Raw genomic sequence first — 19,663 nt, 5'->3', positions numbered from 1 at the left:
CCAAGACCCTATAATTGGCAGAGTATCTGACTCCGATAAGATCAGAGAAGCATTCTGGCGTTTTTACAGTGCTCTATATACTGAAGAGGGAGAAAATGACCAAGAGAAAATTACTGAATATTTAGATATAGATACCTGTGACAAATTCGACACCGAAGATCAGGTAATCTTGGAAAAGACCCCCGACATTGAGGAAATAAGAAAAACGGTAAAAGATCTCTCCCGCGGGAAGGCAACTGGAATAGATGCGATCCCTCTTGAATTTTATATAGTATTTCTGGATCAACTTCAAGAAATATTCTTGAATCTATGCCTATATTTATATAGAGGAGGGCAACCCCCCAACTCATGGTCTACGGCAAAAATTGTGATATTCCCTAAGAAAAATAAACCCCCTGATCAGATGGGTTCTTATCGACCCATCACATTAATAAATGCAGATTCTAAAATTTACTCAACTGCTTGCCAACCGTATCTCATCAATAATCCATAAAGTTATATCTAAATTTCAGCATGGCTTTATCCCCGGGAGAGACACTGCTAATCACACACTGAGGGTAATCAGCTTAGTCGACCATACCCAGGTGGCAGGAGACCCGATGGCGTCAATACTACTCGATGCCGAGAAAGCTTTTGATTGGGTCTCCTGGTCATTCCTGTGGCAGGCAATGTCCAGGGTCGGTTTCAACCAGGCTTTCATACAGGCAATACAAAAACTCTACATTAATCCACAGGCTATGGTGATGGTTAACGGCGGTATCTCAAAAGAACTTGTTGAAAAAGGAGTTGGCCTAACGGCTAGGGCGCTCGACCTCGGACCTGGGGATCTGGGTTCGAGTCTCGGTAACGACGCCAAAACCTCCTGTGATTCTGGGCAAATCACTTAATCTCACCGTGCCTAAAATGAAAGTGTGTCCTCATGTAACGTAACTGGAAAAATATGTAAAGCGCTCTGATACCTGATTCGGTTCGGGTCTAGTTCGCACTATATAAAACTCTGCACAAAAAAACAAACCTAAATATTTCGAGAGGAACTAGGCAGGGATGCCCCTGTTCCCCGCTGTTGTTCGCTATTTATATTGATCCATTTATCAGGAGACTGGAAAGTAATAGGAATATAACTGCTATTTTGACACATAAATACTCAACAAAAACTCTCGCATGTGCCGATGATATCGCCATCGTCACTGCTAACCCAAACCTGGCTATGCCAACTATTGAGCTGGAGGCTGTAAGATTTGGGAAAATTTCAGGATATGCACTGAACCGAGGGAAAACCCAAATAATTATCAACAACAAATGTGATATGACAGATCCACGCATAACAGGCTCAGCTACTTATCAAGGGGTTACGATTACCTCTGAATTAGAGAATCTAATCAACTTGAATCTAAAACCCACACTAAATAAAATGCAAAAAGATCTCCGCCGTATCAATAATCTACATCTCGCTTTGATCGGACGGGTGAATGCTTTAAAAATGGTTTACTCTCCAAAACTATTGTATATATTTAGAGCCATTAATCTAGAAATTTCAGACCAGTGGTTTAAAAGAATGGAACATATCTTCACGGACTTTGTCTGGTCATACACACAGCCCCGTCGTGCCTATAAACTACTGACACTTCCCAAAGAAAGAGGAGGATTAAGCCTTCCAAATCTTAGGGTATATTATTGGGCAACAGTCTTGTTATATAACCATGAACTTTTTCTTCTTGATGGAACAGGGACACCTGGGGATAAAGACGCCCCTTCAATTCATCAAATAATATTAGGTGATAGAAGCACCGGCTATCCTTGGAGATATCTCTTCGATAGTTACCATAAAAAAAGTAAGACTAAAAACACTCATAGCAGCATTTAAGGTTTGGAAATCTGTGAGGAAAATGATAGGTTTGGGACGGTTATCTTTCTATAAACCCATACAAAATAATCCCTCCCTACCAGACATATTTAAAGATTCTTATATTGATAGATGGATCATAGCCGGAATTACTCATATAGGTTGTTTTTTTTTCCTCAGAGGGGCTATATTCTTTTGAATTTTTGAAAGACTAGTATCATTTGGAATGGAGAGAATTCTTTAAATATCTCCAAATAAGACATTTTCTATCACGACGTGCAAGGGGAGAGGACACTATGATTAAAAACCGAATTAACTTAGCCGAAATTCTCAGCCAGTCTGGAAAAAATACAGATTGGGGGGTTATATCAGCTTTTACTGATGTATTTATAGGATGACCGGCAGAAGATCATTCAGAAATTGCAAAAGAAATTTACAATCTCTACAGAAGAATTTGAGTATATATATGGGCTATCACAAACTACACTTATCTCAACGAAACTACAAACACAATTTTATGAAATATGTTTTTTTATGTACTACGCTCCAGACAGAATCGCCAAATGGGGTAGTGGAAGAGGCACATGCTGCTTCCGATGTAACCTACAAGACGCGGACTGTATACACATTTTTTCATCCTGTCCCTCTTTAATTCCTCTCAAATCAAAAATCGAACATTTCCTTTCATTGATCCTCAAAATCGTGGTCACTCTATCTGATCAAACAGTTGTCCTGGTCCTAACAAACTGCACTAATCAGAATTTCGGTCATGAAATGGTTTTTATCTCGATGGCCGTATTAAGAATTTGTATAGCATCATCTTGGTTAGATCCTATTGCCCCCTCATACCAACAGTGGTTTTCAAGACTGTTAGCAATTTTTAATCTAGAAATGACAATATATAAAACTAAAGGTAGGAAACGTAGGATAAAAGGGTTAAAAATGTGGTCACCCTTAATAGAATGGTCTGAATCCGAATGATTTATATAACAATAACCTGACTACAATCCTCTAGTTGTAATGTGTACCTATCTAACCCAATGTTTATTAATCATTTGTTAAATCATCTATTTACTTTTTCTTTTATTATATATATATATATATATATATATATATATATATATATATATATATATATATGCTTTAGAATTCTTTCTGTTCCGCATTTAATCTGCCCGATCGGAGGGGGGGGGTGTTGTCTTATGTGTTGTATTGTCTTTTCTCTGTACAAAATCCAATAAAAAAAGTTTTTTAAAAAGTAGAGTAGTCTAAAGATGATTGCTCTATTGGGTGCCCCCAAGCCGGGACGGGGGATATTGGTGTTTGGTATGCTCTCTCGATGGAGAAAAACTTCAACAAAGCTTTAGCTTTGAGCATTTCAGTTATCCCTCCATGTCTTTTTCTGGTAAACCCACCAATCTTAAATTGTTTTGACGTGACTTCACTTCCGCATCCCTTCTCCAATTTCTTTTCCTGTTCAGTAGGTGGTTCAATTTTTTTTGAAAGGTTACCACTGTACTTGCAGTGTCACCTGCCAGTAGCTCAACCTCTGGTGCTTTTTCCTGTAGCACTAATTAGTTTGGTGTGTAAAGAAATTTATTCCATTGCTTCTGCCTCCACCTTGGCTTCTAGTGAGGTCCTGGTTCCTTTTATTGCTTTAAATTAATGTCAAAATTATTTCTCTTATTGTGCTACTGTTCCTTGACCTTCCATCGATCCCTTCGGTTTTGGTATATTGTCTACATTGGCCTAGTTTGCAAACGGTCCGACAGTTAGTCTTTTACTGACTTGGCAATCTATGAAGGACTGTGTAGATAGTTCACCTGATGCACTATTCCTTTCGTTCACCATCCAGTGAAGTTAATTTTCAGTTTTACTGCCTTGCCGTTTGAGTTATGTAGTTATTTACACCAATAGTTCAGTCATGGCCTTCTCACTCTAATAGTGGATTGGCTCCCTACATTTATAGCTTGTTACGCTGGGTGCCTTTATGTATCTCCTACAGAAGTGCTTTGTGTGAAGGTAACGTTCCCTTACTTAGTGGCTTGGCACCTCTTGTTGCGGATCTGGGAATCGTGTTTTTTTGTTTTTGTTTTTTTTAAAACACTGATAAAGGTTGCACCAGACTTCTCCCATTTAACTACTCTTGTAGCGTGCTTCTGTTGGGCCGGCCCCCACACCTAGCGCCACTCTGATACTGCTGCAATTCAGTTTCCGCTGGAGCCCGGCTTCTAGGCACTGACTACGTCGAAGCTCCAACCAAGTAGTGAATGAAGGTTCCGGTTGCTGGCTCCGCCCCTGACGCACCTCATACCTGTAAGCATCTGCCTTTTTAACTGCCTGATGTTTGTGCCGCTGCCATCATGAATTGCTGTCGTCCACTCCAAACCGAGTGAGGGGAGCTCTTTGACACGTTGTCTCACATGTTTCACCAGTTAATTTCCAGACAATTATTTGCATGCGCGTTTCTCATCTTAATCTTTATTTACTTTGTTTGTTTCAGGTAGACACTTTACAGTCAGACATTTGCAGCCACCATTCACGGGACAGCAAGTGTCTTACAGTATCTGTGCTATGCCACGCCCATCCCCATGAAATATAGAGATATTGTAAAGTGTATCTAGTATATGCATGTAGGTAGCAGTTTCTTGAATGACCATGGTCTTGATTTTGTAATATTAGTAGAGACTGCTTAAAATTAAGGACATGGTCTTTAGCTAAAACGTATTCGAGTTGTTAAGAGCGCAGGGGTAGTGGGTGGCACTGCAGTTTGAGATCTATTTTGATTCGGTATTGTGAAGGAAATATTGCAGCAAGTTTTTAAAGTACAAATTTGACGTAGTGTAACTTGTGAAAAATCATATTGTAAAAAATCCCAAGTATGGGTTATAGCAAAACAGACATATGAAACGCATCTTGTAGCAAGACTTTATTTGCCCTCTTCCACGTCTACGTGCATCGAACTCTCGGGATTTTGGTGAACATACTGCGTTTGGACAGAATTCTCATGTTTCCTCTGTTTTGACTGGAAATGAAACGGAAAAGCAGAGACTGCATTTTTTTTTAATGTATTTATTTTTTTACCGCCCCACCTTTGACGCCTGATCTTTGGTTTCACGCCACCACTTGGGTCCCATGGGTGTGATGATTGTGAATTGTTCATGTGCCCTTCCTGCTTCCTTTCTCCAGTCATTTCCTGGTGCTGTGATCTACAGCAGAGGCGCATTGTTTAGGATTCTCTTCTGAAGTTTTGTTGGTACAGCTTTCTCTTTAACCGCGCTTGCTACCCAGGACCGATGACTGGCACAGAGAATCTAAGCTTTCATTATTTCCATAAAAAGACACACGGGTCTGATGCCACTGATTTTCTTTGTCAGACATTTACTTTCGCTTCATAAGACTGATCTCTTTATTAACGTTTGTATATCTGTTAAAGTTTTAAGCCATAAATTAGGATGAGAAATGAGTATTGGGAGGGCTGAGGGAATTCAATAGTTGGAGTGCTTAAATTTCAGACACCACCAATCGTAACCCTGCATTATTCCCAGCACGTGCAGCAACGTTGAAACTAAAGGACAAATTAACGATTACTCTCATTAATTTAATGGGTGGTACATTAATCGAAATATAATGTTGTATGTATCAAAGCAATCTGCTGCTGTGATGTAATGCAGAGTATAATCAAAATAGTTTCAGTTTATATAACACGGGGTAGTATCTTGCATTGTAGCCATTGTGTAGCACTTTCCTGACCCTAAAAAAGCTCTAAGGTGCTTTGGGTGGTCAAGACAACAGCATGTGTACTTCTTTTAGTGTCATTTTGGTGTCATGGGTGAAGGTTGTTGACGTGCTTTAGTCATGTTGCACTGTACTTTGTGGGAGCACTTAAGCATCACGTGAAACAGAAGTGTAGTAGCAATAATAGTTTAAGCACATTTTTGGTTCCAAATTTAGCATCATTGACTTGTCTGGAAGCAGACAGCAGAACAATCTTGTCTGTTCTCCTAACCCAGATAGCATTTGTATTCAGTAATACTTAGAGTAGCTCAACATGGTTTTCCCACACTACGAAAGCTCCGAGAGAGGATAGACTGGCTTAATCCATATCCACGAGGAAAAATAAGGTCACAGGTCTGCAATGGAGCCTGTGTAAACAAGAAATCCAGGTAAGATTAGGAGGGACTGGGTGGGCAAAAGAGAGAAAAATACAACAAGAAGGAACAGACCACGCTGCAGCAGCGGCTCCTCCACTATGGCGGAGGAATATCTCCACCCCCCGTTTACAGCGGCCAAAAATAAATGAAAAATTAAAAGATAATAAATTGTTGTTCTCCAGTATTAGGGTGTCTTTCATAGATTCACATGCTTGAATATTCCCCGTCGTCGGAGTGGGAGTCCCACGGTAAATAAAATGGCAATAACATACTAATATGTATATGTAAAACATAACACATGAAATACACATTAGAAAAAAGGCAGTAAATGCCTAGACATAATTCCACATAGGAATACATGAATAGAGAAAAAACACTTGTAGCCTATTCCTGTCATTATGTAGGTCCAAACTGTAGCCAATCAGGCGTCAGCAGCCCTCCAGAACCTTCTCCACAGACCTCAGTACCTCAGATTTTCTACCGCACGTCGTGTGTAAGGGAGTCTCCCTGAGCTCTCCTCAGTTTTCTCTATTTCTTCAGGTTTTCCTGTGTCTTCAAAATGTCTACAAGTAAGAAGTCTCTCTTCAGACCGTGCTCTTCTTGTGGAAAGCTGCGTCTTTATTCAGAAGATCCACACAGTAAGTGTATTTACTGTCTTTACCCCGACCATGATGTTGGTAAGTGTAAGTTCTGTAGAACTTTTTCTACAAAAACTCTAAAAGACAGGGAAGGCCATCTCCTGCTGTGGCTTCAGAGACTTAAGGACAAGGATGGTGTACTTTCTGATGCCGAAAGTCTCACTTCTGGTCGTTCCGAAGCAGTTTCAAAACGTAGTAGTGTGCAGGAGTTGCCCTCACCTTTCATCAAGAGGAAGAAGATGTCTCTCTCTTTGGCCCCTGTGCTGTCTTCACCACTACCTACTACTTCCACGCCCACGAGACCTGGCTCTCCGGCGTCTACTGCATCTTCTACTCATGTTTCTGTGAAAAAACATGCCTCTGCGCCGACTGGAGCGCCGACAGTCGTTCAGATGTCGAAATCTGCCGGATCGTCGACGACGACAGTGACGACGACGTTTGCTTCAAGATCGTGGACGACTGTCTCGTCGACGTCCTCGTCGTCGACAAAGGTAACCCTAAGTTTCAAGACTGTACCATCTGTCATTCCGATTGCATCATCGTCGACGAAGAAGCCTCCCCCGCCGACTACCAAGTCATCGTCGACGAAGAGTGCAAAGAAATTGCCTTCGTCGACGAGTGCCCTGTCGACGAGTGCCCCGTCGACGACCGCTCCGTCGACGACACCGTCTTTGCACTCTTTGTCGACGAGTGCCCCATCGACGACCGCTCCGTCGACGACCGCTCCGTCGACGACCGCTCCGTCGACGACCGCTCCGTCGACAACCGCTCCGTCGACGAAAAAGAAGTCCTCTTCGTCGACGAAGACCCCGTCGATGCCGGTACCGTTGACCATAACAGATTCTGCCAGTGTGGCTCCATCGACGACTTCTTCTACCTTTGCCTCTCTGCCATTGCTGCCATTGTCGTCCACTGGGTCTGCCAATGTTGAGTATCTTCTCCAGCGCCGTAAGGTGCCTGTGGACCAGATTTCCATCGCCAGTGATCCACAGCCTCCCTCGCTCTTGTTTGCCACAGACTCGGAGCAGGACTTGGAGGAAGATGTACACGAGTCTTTAAGAGTACCACGTAGTCCATCTGATTTGGTCATCAAGTGCCAAGATTATAGTAATGATGATGAAGACCAATATTTCCAGCAGGAAACTACGCCGGTTCAAGTTCCTACTGCGGCTTTACCCTTGTCGCTCATCTCTAATCTCCAGCATATGTTGGACGACTATAATAGACGTTTTCCGTCATCTCCACAGGTGCCTGCAGTCCCTTCGATTCTGGCGCCTGTTACGGTACCGGCTCCGGCTCCTCTGGCGCCTCTGCCAACTTCTGCTCCTCAAATTCAAACGTCAGTTCGGATACACACAACTGTGTATGCTGACGAAGAGGATGAGGGTTCTCCAGAACGCGAAGATGGTGAGGTTCAAGATGAAGATGATGACGATATGGCGGAGTGGGATAACTACCAAGTTCAGACACCGTCCCCATCTCCGGTCACACCAGTAGATTCTCCTCCTGTGGACATTGCGAGTTTCCATCAGCTGATGGATAGGGCGGCTCAACGGTTCAAGTTGCCTAGAGTCCAGAGGGAGGAGGATTGCTTCCTCTATGATTTTAAAAATCAGCCATTCAAGCAAGTCCATACTGTTCCCATTATTGACTTTATCTGGGCTGAAGGAGTAAAATTGATGCAGACCCCAAATTCACTACCGGCTCAGATGCCCCGATTGGAAAAGAAGTATAAAGCACCTGTCGGCACTCCAGAGTGCCTCATTGGACAGCCAAAACCAGATTCGGTGGTTACACAAGCAGCTCAGCGTCGTTCTCGGAACCCTGCATCTGCGGTTACTGCCCCACCAGATCGCGAAGGTAGTCGCATGGATGCTATAGGCTGCAAGTTTTCCACGATGGCTTCCACCACAGTGAGAGCGGCCAATGCTTTGGCCATTTTGGGGCGTTACGACCGCCAGATGTGAGCAGACATGTCAGCTTTTGTGGCCTTGATTCCAGATGCTTCAAAGGCGGAAGCTTTGCAACATCTCCAAGAAGGAGAGCGAACATCGGAAGAGATAATTGATTGTGCCGTTGACATCGCCTGTACTGGTTTCTGACAACTCGCTGGAGCGGCTGTTCTACGCAGGCAAGGTTGGTTGCGTTCCACATCTTTCCGACAAGAGGTACAGGCGAAGATCCTGGATATGCCGTATGACGGTGAGTCTTTGTTTGGGGCTCATGTTGATAAGCGTTACAGTCCATCAAAGACACTGAAACTGCTCACTCTGTGGGAACCTTGCCGTTTCGGAAACAGCCCTTTCGGGGTGCACGTGGACGCGGCACCTCGTCTACTTTTAGAGTGGGAAGCAATCAATTTCGCTCCTACAACCAAGGCAACCAACGCTACTCTAACACCCAGCAACAGTCTTCCCGACAGTAGTCTTCTAAAACCTATAGAGGGAAATCTTCTTACAGAGGATCTGCTCCCAAGCGACCATGAAAAGTTGGAGGTCGAATCTCCCTGTTCTGTTCTCAATGGTCCTCCATCACCTCGGACCGTTGGGTTTTGGACATCGTAGAGAAGGGCCATGCTTTAGAGTTCATCAGACTTCCTCCGCCCACCCACCTTCCGGCCCACCACCAGCACACATCAAGGAACTATTACATCAAGTTCGCCTTATGATACAGAAGGGTGCCGTCGAAGGGGTGCCCAAGTCTCAAAGGGGGGAAGGGATTTTATTCCCATTTTTTCCTTGTCATCAAGAAGACGCTGGATTGGCGGCCGATATTGGACTTGCGAGCACTCAACAAATATCTCAAGTGCCAATCATTCTGCATGTTAACGCTGGGGGAGATCTTACGATTACTCTCAATGGGGGATTTCATGGCAACTATCGACCTCCAGGACGCCTACTTCCATGTCCCTATTTTTCCGCGACATCGGAAGTACTTGCGTTTCTGCGTGGGACGGAGGGACTTCCAGTTCAGCGTACTGCCTTTCGGCCTACGTTCAGCCCCTCGCGTCTTTACGAAGGTGTTAGCTCCTGTAGTAGCTTATCTACGTCTTCAGGGTGTCCAGATTTTTCCTTACTTGGACGACTGTCTACTAAAATCAGTCTCGCACGCAGCTGCTTCAGGACACTCGCCTTTGTCAGGAGGTGTTTCGCTCCCTTGGTCTTTCCATCAACATGGCCAAGTCCCAATTGCATCCAGCAACCTGCAAGAACTTTCTAGGGGCCATGTTGAATAAGACTCTTGCAAAAGCATTTGTATATCAGGAGCGTCAACATAGATTCTTCAATTTGGTCTCTTCTACGGACAAAACAGTCCGTTTCAGTCCGACTATTAAAGTCATTTTTAGGGATGGCGTGATCGTGCATTGCATTGATTCCAAATTGCAGGCTACGGACACGCCCCATTCAAGAGGAACTGGATGGACCGTGGCGTCAGGTCACCGGTTCCTTCAACGACATAGTCTGTGTCACCGCCCGCATGAGAGCGGCCCTCAAATGGTGGGCGTGGCCATCCAATTTTTCGACAGGGTGGTCGTTCCTTTCCATCACTCCGGAACTTACTCTGACGACGGACGCCTCATTGAAAGGATGGGGTGCTCATCTTCAAGGCCTGTCCATAAAGGGCGAGTGGACTTTGCCTCAGAGAGCTTGGCACATCAACAGGCTGGAGCTGATGGCCATTTTTCTGGCGCTCAAGTCCTTCCATCTCTTGATCCAAGGAGAGTCAGTCCTTATTCAGACGGACAACACAACCAGCATGCATTATATAAACAAGCAGGGCGGAACAAAGTCTCCAATCTTGTCTCATCTGGTGCAGTCGATCTGGGACTGGGCTCTAACTCACCACGTCACTCTCACTGCAGTCCATCTCCTAAGAGTCTCCAACATCCTAGCTGATTCCCTCAGCAGTTCCACGTCATCGACCCACGAGTGGGAGTTGCACCAACCATCACTCGAGCTGATTTTTCGGAGATGGGGGCATCCGCCGCTGGATCCCTTTGTCACACCACAGAACCGGAAATGCCCATCTTATGCAAGCTGGCATCCCCACCGAAGGTCACAGGGCAATGCCCTTTTGATGAATTGGTGCAATCTGTTTGCTTACGCTTTTCCTCCAATCCCTCTGGTGCCTCGGGTATTGTGGAAGATGCGGAGACAGCCTTGCCACATTCTTCTGATCGCCCCCAGATGGCCTCGTCGGGCATGGTTTTCAGAGCTGCTTCTTCTACCCCAGTGCAAGACGATCTGTCTTCATCCCCGGGTGGACCTCCTCACGATGGACAAGGGTCAGATTTGCCATCCAGACCCCTCCTCTCTGAATTTGTCAGCTTGGAACCTGAGCACCTTGAATTTGCTCATCTAGCCATCCCTCCAGACTGTAGAGACATTCTCGCTCAGGCCAGTGCTCCGTCAACTGTTAAAACCTACAAACTTAAATGGAAGAGATTCTGCCATTGGTGCGCAGCTGCTGGGGGCCATCCCATTCATTCCACGCCTGCGCAGCTCCTTCCATTCTTTTTGCAACTTGCTCAGTCTGGACTCTCGCATTCAACTTTGAGGGTTTTTCTGGCGGCAATTTCCCACTTCCGCCAGGATGGCGTTACCTCACTCTGTTCTTCCAGGATAATACGCCAATTTTTTCAAAGGATTATTCCGCAAATTCCCACCGATTCGGCGCCCTCCTCCTACTTGGCACCTTAACATCATGTTCTCACAACTTATGAAAGCACCATTCGAACCTATACACAAGGCAATCTTGAAGTTTCTCACTTGGAAGGTTGCTCTTCTCCTTGCGCTGACATCTTCACGTCGTGTAAGTGATATTCATGCCTTTACTATAAATCCTCCTTTTCTGCAATTTCAACCGGACTGTGTAGTGCTTCGCACTAATCCCACGTTCCTGCCTAAGGTGCCTTCGGATTTCCACATCAACGAACCTGTTTTTTTAAAGACTTTCTTTGCTAATCCACAGTCTCCAGCAGAGCAGCGCTTGCACTCCTTGGACATTAAAAGGTGTTTGAAGTATTACATCAGCAGAACAGCCCCTTTTCGCAAAGCTGATCAACTGTTCATAGCTTATGGACGTTTCCACAAAGGGCGTCCAGTTACCATACCTACTCTTGCTCATTGGCTTTCCTCTGCCATCGCTTTCTGCCATCAACAGTCCGGCAAGCCTCTACAGTCTTCAGTGAGGGCCCATTCCACCAGGGCGATGTCGTCTTCAACTGCCCTGTTCACCGGTGTGCCGCTGCATCAGGTCTGCAGAGCAGCCACATGGTCCAGCAGGCACACGTATACGAAACACTACTGCCTGGGTGCCATCAACGAAGCAGACACTGCAGTGGGACAGGCTGTGCTTCGCAATCTTTTTCAAGAAGGTGAGCCTCTGTCTTCCCTCCTCCATTATGGTTTACCTTTTTACTGTATGACTTGCCTGACTATATATATTTGGTCTTATAAGTCTGTTCATGTGTATCATGACTTGGAAGCCTTCTTTCGGCTATTACTGCTTTCTATTCTATATTCAAGCATGTGAATCTATGAAAGACACCCTAATACTGGAGAAGAACAATTGTTACTTACCTGTAAATAGGTGGTTCTCCAGTATTGGTGTCTTTCATAGATTCACATGCGACCCGCCCACCTCCCCTCAGAGGCTCTCTTCTCCTCATAGACTCTGTGGTCACTCTTGTGCTACGAAAATCTGAGGTACTGAGCTCTGAGGAGAAGGTTCTGGAGGGCTGCTGGCGCCTGATTGGCTACAGTTTGGACCAACATAATGACAGGAATAGGCTACAAGTGTTTTTTCTCTATTCATGTATTCCTATGTGGAATTATGTCTAGGCATTTACTGCCTTTTTTAAAATGTGTATTTCATGTGTTATGTGTTACATATACATATTAGTATGTTATTGCTATTTTATTTACCGTGGAACTCCCACTCAGACGACGGAATATTCAAGCATGAAAGACACCAATACTGGAGAACCACCTGTTTTACAGGTAAGTAACAATTGTTCTTGTTTATTATTTTATTTTGTTTCCCGGGGTCTTGGGGGCGAGGCCAGAGTAGATAACGGACACCCACAGAGAGTGATATGCACTGTTATCAGAGTGCATGACTGTTTGGCTGGTCATCTCCGGCTGGCCAAACAGTCATGCACACTTTGCATGTTCTCCACCCAGGCTGCATTACAGCCTGGGTGGAGAACATGCCCAGGCCCCCATTCCTGGCTGAGTGCCGAAAAATGGCCCTCAGACCAATCACAACTCTGCATTGCAGCGTTGTGATTAGCTCATGGGAGCCTTAGTGCTTCCCAAACACAACGCTGCATTGCAGCATTGTGATTGGCTATGGGAAGCCTGGATGCTTTCTGACAGAGCAGAGGGACTCAGTGATAAGGTACGTTTTTATTTTACTATGCACATGGGCTATCCCCGTAAACTGGTATGTGGGGGTTCTAGTTCCTTCAGTGTCTCCCCACATGAAGTGAGTGAAAACGGTTTACCTTAATCTGTTGCCTTACTAGGTTTTGTATGGTGAATACAATCATAGCATCTTGCTGCTTTCTCAGACTAGCTGTCTTGGTTGTCCTTTTGTGCAGATCTAGATGTGGCATCAATTGTTGGTCTATTTCTTGGTATTTGGTACTATGAGGTTAGCAGAGATTTGCACAGTGTTTAGTTTGGAAGTGGTTTAAGTAAGTTAGCGTGGCAGTAAAATAAAGTTAGCCTTAGAAGATCTTTGAAGTGTGTTGTGTATGGGTGTGTATGAACCAAAGGACTTCTCAGATTATTCTTTGGATTGGAAGGTCAGTCATCCTTTGCACCTCCGAAATAAAATGCTTTCCACGTATGCATCACAATCCAGGTAAATAATTATGATGTGATTGTATTTCTGGGAGTTTGGCATGTTTACCTGTATTCTCTGAATCATTGTGGGATGTATGTTGGTGTGGTGGATTAAGGTACTGTTGGCTTGTAAGTGCTTAGTCAACTATGTGGCTTTGGTGTTGTGCACTTGATGGTGTAAGGGGTCTGAAAGCTTTTTCTATAGGAGGATTGCCATGTGTAGGTAGGTATCTGGAGTGATGGTGTACGATATTCAGTGGGGAACACGATTATTCTATGAAAGCTGAGTTTCAGAGGTAAACTGGGAGCAAGGTTTACAATGCATTGACTTGAAGGATGTTTGAAGTGTCTTTAGTTTGGTTGATGTGTGGAACTTAAAACCAGTTAGTTCTTTGAACCCGAGACAATATATTCATATGTATGAGACTAAGCAGGGTTCTCTGAAGGATGTATTCAGTCCTGCAGGAAAGAAGAATTGTGTGGTCTGGATACAAACAGGATTGCACAATGCATTTGTAGAAATCCTTACTTCACGGTTATAGGAAAAATTACTGGTATGACTAGAGCATGATTTGTGTGGTTATAAAGGCTTCATTGTAGAGATCCCACAAGAGTTATTTCGTTGGGCTGGAGACCTTAATAAATATTGAAGTGAATATTTTTGCATGGATTCCGCTTTTGAATCAAGTAAAGCAAACATATAGGACCAAACTGCTAGGTTGGTTTGCCTGCGGCCACTGATCTCTGGACTGGTTAGAAGTTCTGCCATCTTCCTGTGTTCTTAACTGAATTTTACTGAATGCATGTTTTCCGTGCTCTACAGTGCAGGCTTCATATGTTCTCATTTGAGCGCTGCAGGCTGTATGTGCTTTACGCTTGATCTGTCATATGCATTTCCGCATGGGTAACTTAAGCTAAGCTCTACCAGCTGAACCGTTGGTTAAGCTCAGCTCTCCAGACTTTGCAGCTTCTGAACTTGGATCTAAAAAATGTGAACTTGGATCTCAAAAAAGCAATTGTTCCAGGTTGTAGGCTGCACATAATCTGAGCTGTGGTAAGCAAACTGGATACATTCTAAGCTCTGTGAACTGCATGTGTATTATATAAGCATGTCTACCTAACTGAAATGTGAGTACTCTTTGTGTTATATGTGGCATAAAGATACTCCTGCTGTGTCATAAGGATAATAGAGGCACCCAAGAAGTTTGAGTATTTAGAAGAACAAGGTGAAATGCTCCTTTCTGTTTCACAGTAGAATTGGGTATATTGCTATTTGCAACCCTCCTGTGATGGTCTTCAAAGACAGTTACAGTAAGTGTAGAGAACACGAGGGCCTGTCCCTTTAAAAACCTGAGGCGTCCCTTTGAATAATGCATTGCACCAGCAGTTACTTGACAGATTATTTTTTCCAGTTTGCTTCAGAAAGATATTTTACACCTCTGAGAAATAATTGTTTTGTTAGTACGGAAGTAATTTTTACAAAATTCACTCAACTTCATCTAAGTGTACAGGAAACTGTTTTTTCCTTATATTGACTAATATTTCTAGTCAGAATGCCATCCTTATTCACGAGCTGACCTTGTATGGTTTGCCTACCTGTGGCCCATTCATTCAATAACATTTGTAAAAAATGTTTTTAAAGTAGTTGGAGAGAAAAGGAGGAGTGCAATATCTGCTTCTCATACTACCTCTGGAAGAAGAAATCTCAGATCATATAACCAGAATGGGTTAGGTTGCCTTCAATCCAATATAAGCTTTCTCTAATACATACTGCACCTAGTAAGAAAAGGAGAGAAATGACAAAAGGTCCTTGCGTAACAATGGCATAAGTTCCAGACCCACCCACTTTCCCATTTCAGCTATTTAAGCCAATAATCCCATTTGAGGATCTGGTTCAAACACCTCTGGACCTTTCACCAGTTAAGAATGCCTCCAAGGCAACATCCATGTCTCCTCTGAGGAAGTGGAAGCCTACTTCTCTTCCATCTGCATCTCCTAACTACACCCACCAACAAAAGATGTACATCCTAATCACACTCCAGATCTCATTCCTCTAGCATGCCTACTTCTCTGGCACATTCTCCTGGAGTGTCTCCAGTAGTGACATCCTAACATTTCAAGATGTTCTGGTTAGAGGAGCAACAAAATTAAGCTTCCTATTGGAGACTCTGCAACCAAAAGTCTGTCGTATTAGAAACTCTTCATCAAAGAGCTACTCCTAGATCACTTTTATCTGTCTAGACAGCAATAGTTAATGAAGATGTTGAAAGAAGTTTTTTTGTCTAATTGAGTTTTAGGAGCGCAGAAGTGGTCTGGACTCAGCAGAATTTTCTGCAACCACTTATTGTCTCTGAGTCTTTCAAAAGATCTTCCAGGCTTTGTCTTTTGTTTTTGAAATTGAAGATTGCAAACTTATGGTTTTCATCATCTTCCCGCTTTGGCCAGCACACTGAAGAGATGCTGGGAATGGAAAATGTGGCAGAAGCTGTAAAAAGTGATACGCTTGAAAAAGCAGAAACCTTATTTTTCAAACCGCAATACAGACCAAAAGGTAAAATGTATTTCTTCACAGTATTTGAATCCATAGATGGCCATACCAACCTTAGCAACACTGGAGGCAACTGCAAAAACAGCATCAAAGATATCAAATCGAAAAAGCTTCCTCCTAAACATCTTACTCAAAAGTGAAAAAATAATCAGACCATAGACCATGATGGCCCAACACCCAACTCCTTCAGCTAAATAGTCATTTAGGGGGGGAACAGTGGCATCATTTAGAGTGGAAAGTCTTCACTATGGACAGATGGATGTTAACCATCCTTCAGTAGGGGTCCTCTATTTCATTCAGGGGAATTACACTACCCGTTCCACCAAAATCCTAGTCAAACTATCCTCCATCTCATCTGCAAGACAAAACATGTCTTTTACCTCAAGAGTGGGCAATAGAAAGTGTTCCATCGAACAAGTAAAACAGGAATTTACTCTAGATATTTCCAACTCTAAGGCAAAGCTAACCCAAACAGTATTTGCTTTTTTTATTTAAGATTTCAGTTCATGAATTTGTCACCAGGGAATAATTCTGAATGTTAGCACTTCATCAAATATACCCGCCTAGAAAAAGGCATCTGGCTTTGTGCCATGATTCACAAGATATGTACTTTCATATCCCAGTTTCATGTCTGCATAGGAAATATCTGTGGTTTCTAGTAGGGATCGATCATTATCAGTATGTGGTCTATCCTTTTGGCCTATAATCAGCCCCTCTAACTTTCTCATAAATGCATGGCAGTAGTTATAGCAGATTTAATGAAGAAAGATCTTTGTGTATCCCTACCTTGACAAATGACTGATAAAAGCAGACTGTCAAAAGCATCATTAAGACTGCCGGACCACAGGAAGGTTATTTACCAAACCGGGACTCATGATCAACAAACAAATCTTCAACACCACCAAAACATTGTCTGATATATCGAGTTGCAAAGATAAATATTCTAAACGAAAATGTGAAGCATTATCTATCCAAAAGAAATCTGTGGATCTGACACATTTCACCAGTCCCATTACTTGCCATTGCATTGCTACTAGGATCAATGGCATTGTTCATATTCATTATCCTAAATGCAAGACTTTTTATGAAACCACTTCACCAATGTCTTGAAGATCGTTGGTCTCAAAGCAAACAATCTCGAACACTCCATAATATGACAATTATGGTACAAAACTCTCTAGCAGGGTGGTGCAAAACCAGAACTTATTAGTGGGAGATCAATTTCAAAAGACAAATCCAACACTGACCAGTCAGATACCTTTGTATCAGGGTGGGTGGCACATATGGACCAGTTGACAAATCGGAGCCTATGGTCAGAGAGAGTAAAAATAGCACATCAGTCTGTGGGCTAAGTGCACTGCCTTCAGTTCCATAAAAGTTTTTTTTACCATCTCTTTAGGGTTTAGGCTAATGTGGTTATACAGACAGCACCACAATGTTGTAGATCAACAAACTGGAAGGAACTATATCAAGACAGTGGTCTTTGCAGGCCCAAACCATGTGGCATTGTGCCCTAGCATGAGATCTAACACTTGGAAATTTTAGTATTCCTGTTGTAATGACTGTAGAGGCATACCGACAAAAATCACAAATGGGTACTAAACAATGAGGTTTTAAATGTTTGCAGAATGGGGTACTGTCAATCTAATATACTCCACGACTGAAAACAAACATTTCTGAATCTTCGCATCCAGATCACCAAAGCTGAACTCTGTAGGCAATGCCCTTTTGATCTGTTGGTCAACTTCATTGTCTACGCCTTTCCAATGATTACACTGATACCAACATTGATCTTCAATGTACAAAAGTCTAAAACAAAAGTAATTTTAATGGCACCAGATTGACCAAGGGGAATGGTTGTAGTCTGACCTTCATATTTTTGGAAAACAAAAGGGACCTCTACTGAAGAAATACGTTTGCTATATGTAGGGAAATAACACAAGTTAGGAAAATTAACAATAGCAAACATACATTAAACAACTTAACTTTATGGGTGCAAAAAATGGATAGTCAGTTCGATATTTTAGAAAAATATATCTTTATTCTATTTATTGATAGTTTTTTGTTTCATTCTTATTTTCTTTGCCATTATTCAAGATGTTAGATGCATTGTAACACATTATTTACATTTACTATTTACATTCATGATTCTGGGCACAGAAAGCGGATACAGATGATGATGGGTACCGGCAGAATAAAAACTACACGCATTTCGGCCCTGCTACCTTCATCAGGACACCGTCTTTTACCATAATTTCTACTTCATAAAACAGTCTTTTTGTCTATGATAAAAGGCAAGAGATGGAGTAGCACATATGTTGATTTATAGTATAGTTGAATATTCAGTAATATTATATCATTCAGTTGTTTTTTTTGGGGGGTTTCGACACTCCCGTGTTTTTGAGTAGACTTCAGTTTGTCCCATGCGGATTGGCTTATAAAGTCTGAACGTTTTGATAAAGTTTTCAGATATGATCGCTTATATTGAAATCAGTGAATGTCTCTGTATCGATGTTTTTAGTGCGTATTTTTTTATCGGTAGATAGATCTTTCAGGTTAACTCAGGGACGCCTGGCGATATTTTCATATTACGTCGACAACGTATGTGTCATGGGATATATCGCGCTTCCACAGAGTTATGCAGTCTCTTAACGGGCAGCCATCGTTTCGTGTCTGTCTAGTTCATTCCGCGTGTCTCGGGCTCGAAAAACGCCATCAGCCATGTAGTCTGACCTACACCTGTCCCTTGTTGCATCACAAACGATTGCTGTGCAGACCATACCTTTTCACCAGCCGAGGGCCAAACAAAGCATCCAAGCCTTCAATCTTTGAATTTGGCTGCATTGATCCTGAAATCAGACTGTGTGGGCATTGAAATCTAAACCCTGTCTGCATGAATATTCTGAAAGAGCCCGAACACTCCTCTATGGGATCCTGTTAAAGATCCCATTACTGGTCAGGAAAATGTCATACTGCTAAATTTGCTTAATCTTGCAAAGTCTAAGCTAAAAATGTAATCGACGATTCATTTGGTGGCTATAACTACTTATAGAAGATCACCCCAAGAAGACCCTTCTTTTAGATTCCTGTAGTGAAAGACTTCCTTGAAGGTCTTTAGAAGGGTTTTCCTCCAGTAAAATACTGTAGATTCCAAGTGGGTTAGATTTGGTATTTTCAAAACTGATGAGCCCCTCTTTTGAACCTTCACATCTGTCATAGAAAACGACTTTTTTTTTTTAGTAGTAAATACATTAGTGAGAGTGATTAGTGAGGTGCAAGCTGGATCAGGAATAGTCTTTTGCTATTTTTCATGCCAACAGGGTAGTCTTAAGAACTCGCCCTTCCATTTTACCCCAAGTAGTATGGGCATGTTCTCTGCGCAGGCTGTAATGCAGCCTGCGTTAGAGAACATGCAAAGTGCGCATAACGGTTTGGGCTGCCTGAGAGGGCTGGCCAAACATTCATGTGCACTTCGAGTGGCCAACCACTTCTCCCCCTGCACCTATGTCATCAGAGCAACCTCACCGCAACCCTGCTGCATCAGGAAAACATAAAATGATAATCACTGAGTTATTATCATTATATTTTACCCCTATTTAACTGCTGCAAAGTAGTGGGGCGACGCTACT

At 43.0% G+C, this 19,663-nt stretch overlaps 1 protein-coding gene across 1 annotated transcript in view; it reads left to right on the top strand.

Moving 5' to 3' along the window:
* The window catches only part of MAPKBP1 (mitogen-activated protein kinase binding protein 1), a 986,444-nt gene that overhangs the window by 430,191 nt on the left and 536,590 nt on the right, over window positions 1-19,663 (top strand). The gene's annotated exons all lie outside the window — the stretch shown is intronic.

This window comes from Lissotriton helveticus, chromosome 9 (genome assembly GCF_964261635.1).
Source record: "Lissotriton helveticus chromosome 9, aLisHel1.1, whole genome shotgun sequence".
NCBI classification, from domain to species: domain Eukaryota; kingdom Metazoa; phylum Chordata; class Amphibia; order Caudata; family Salamandridae; genus Lissotriton; species Lissotriton helveticus.
This window is presented reverse-complemented; position numbering and strand designations above follow the sequence as displayed.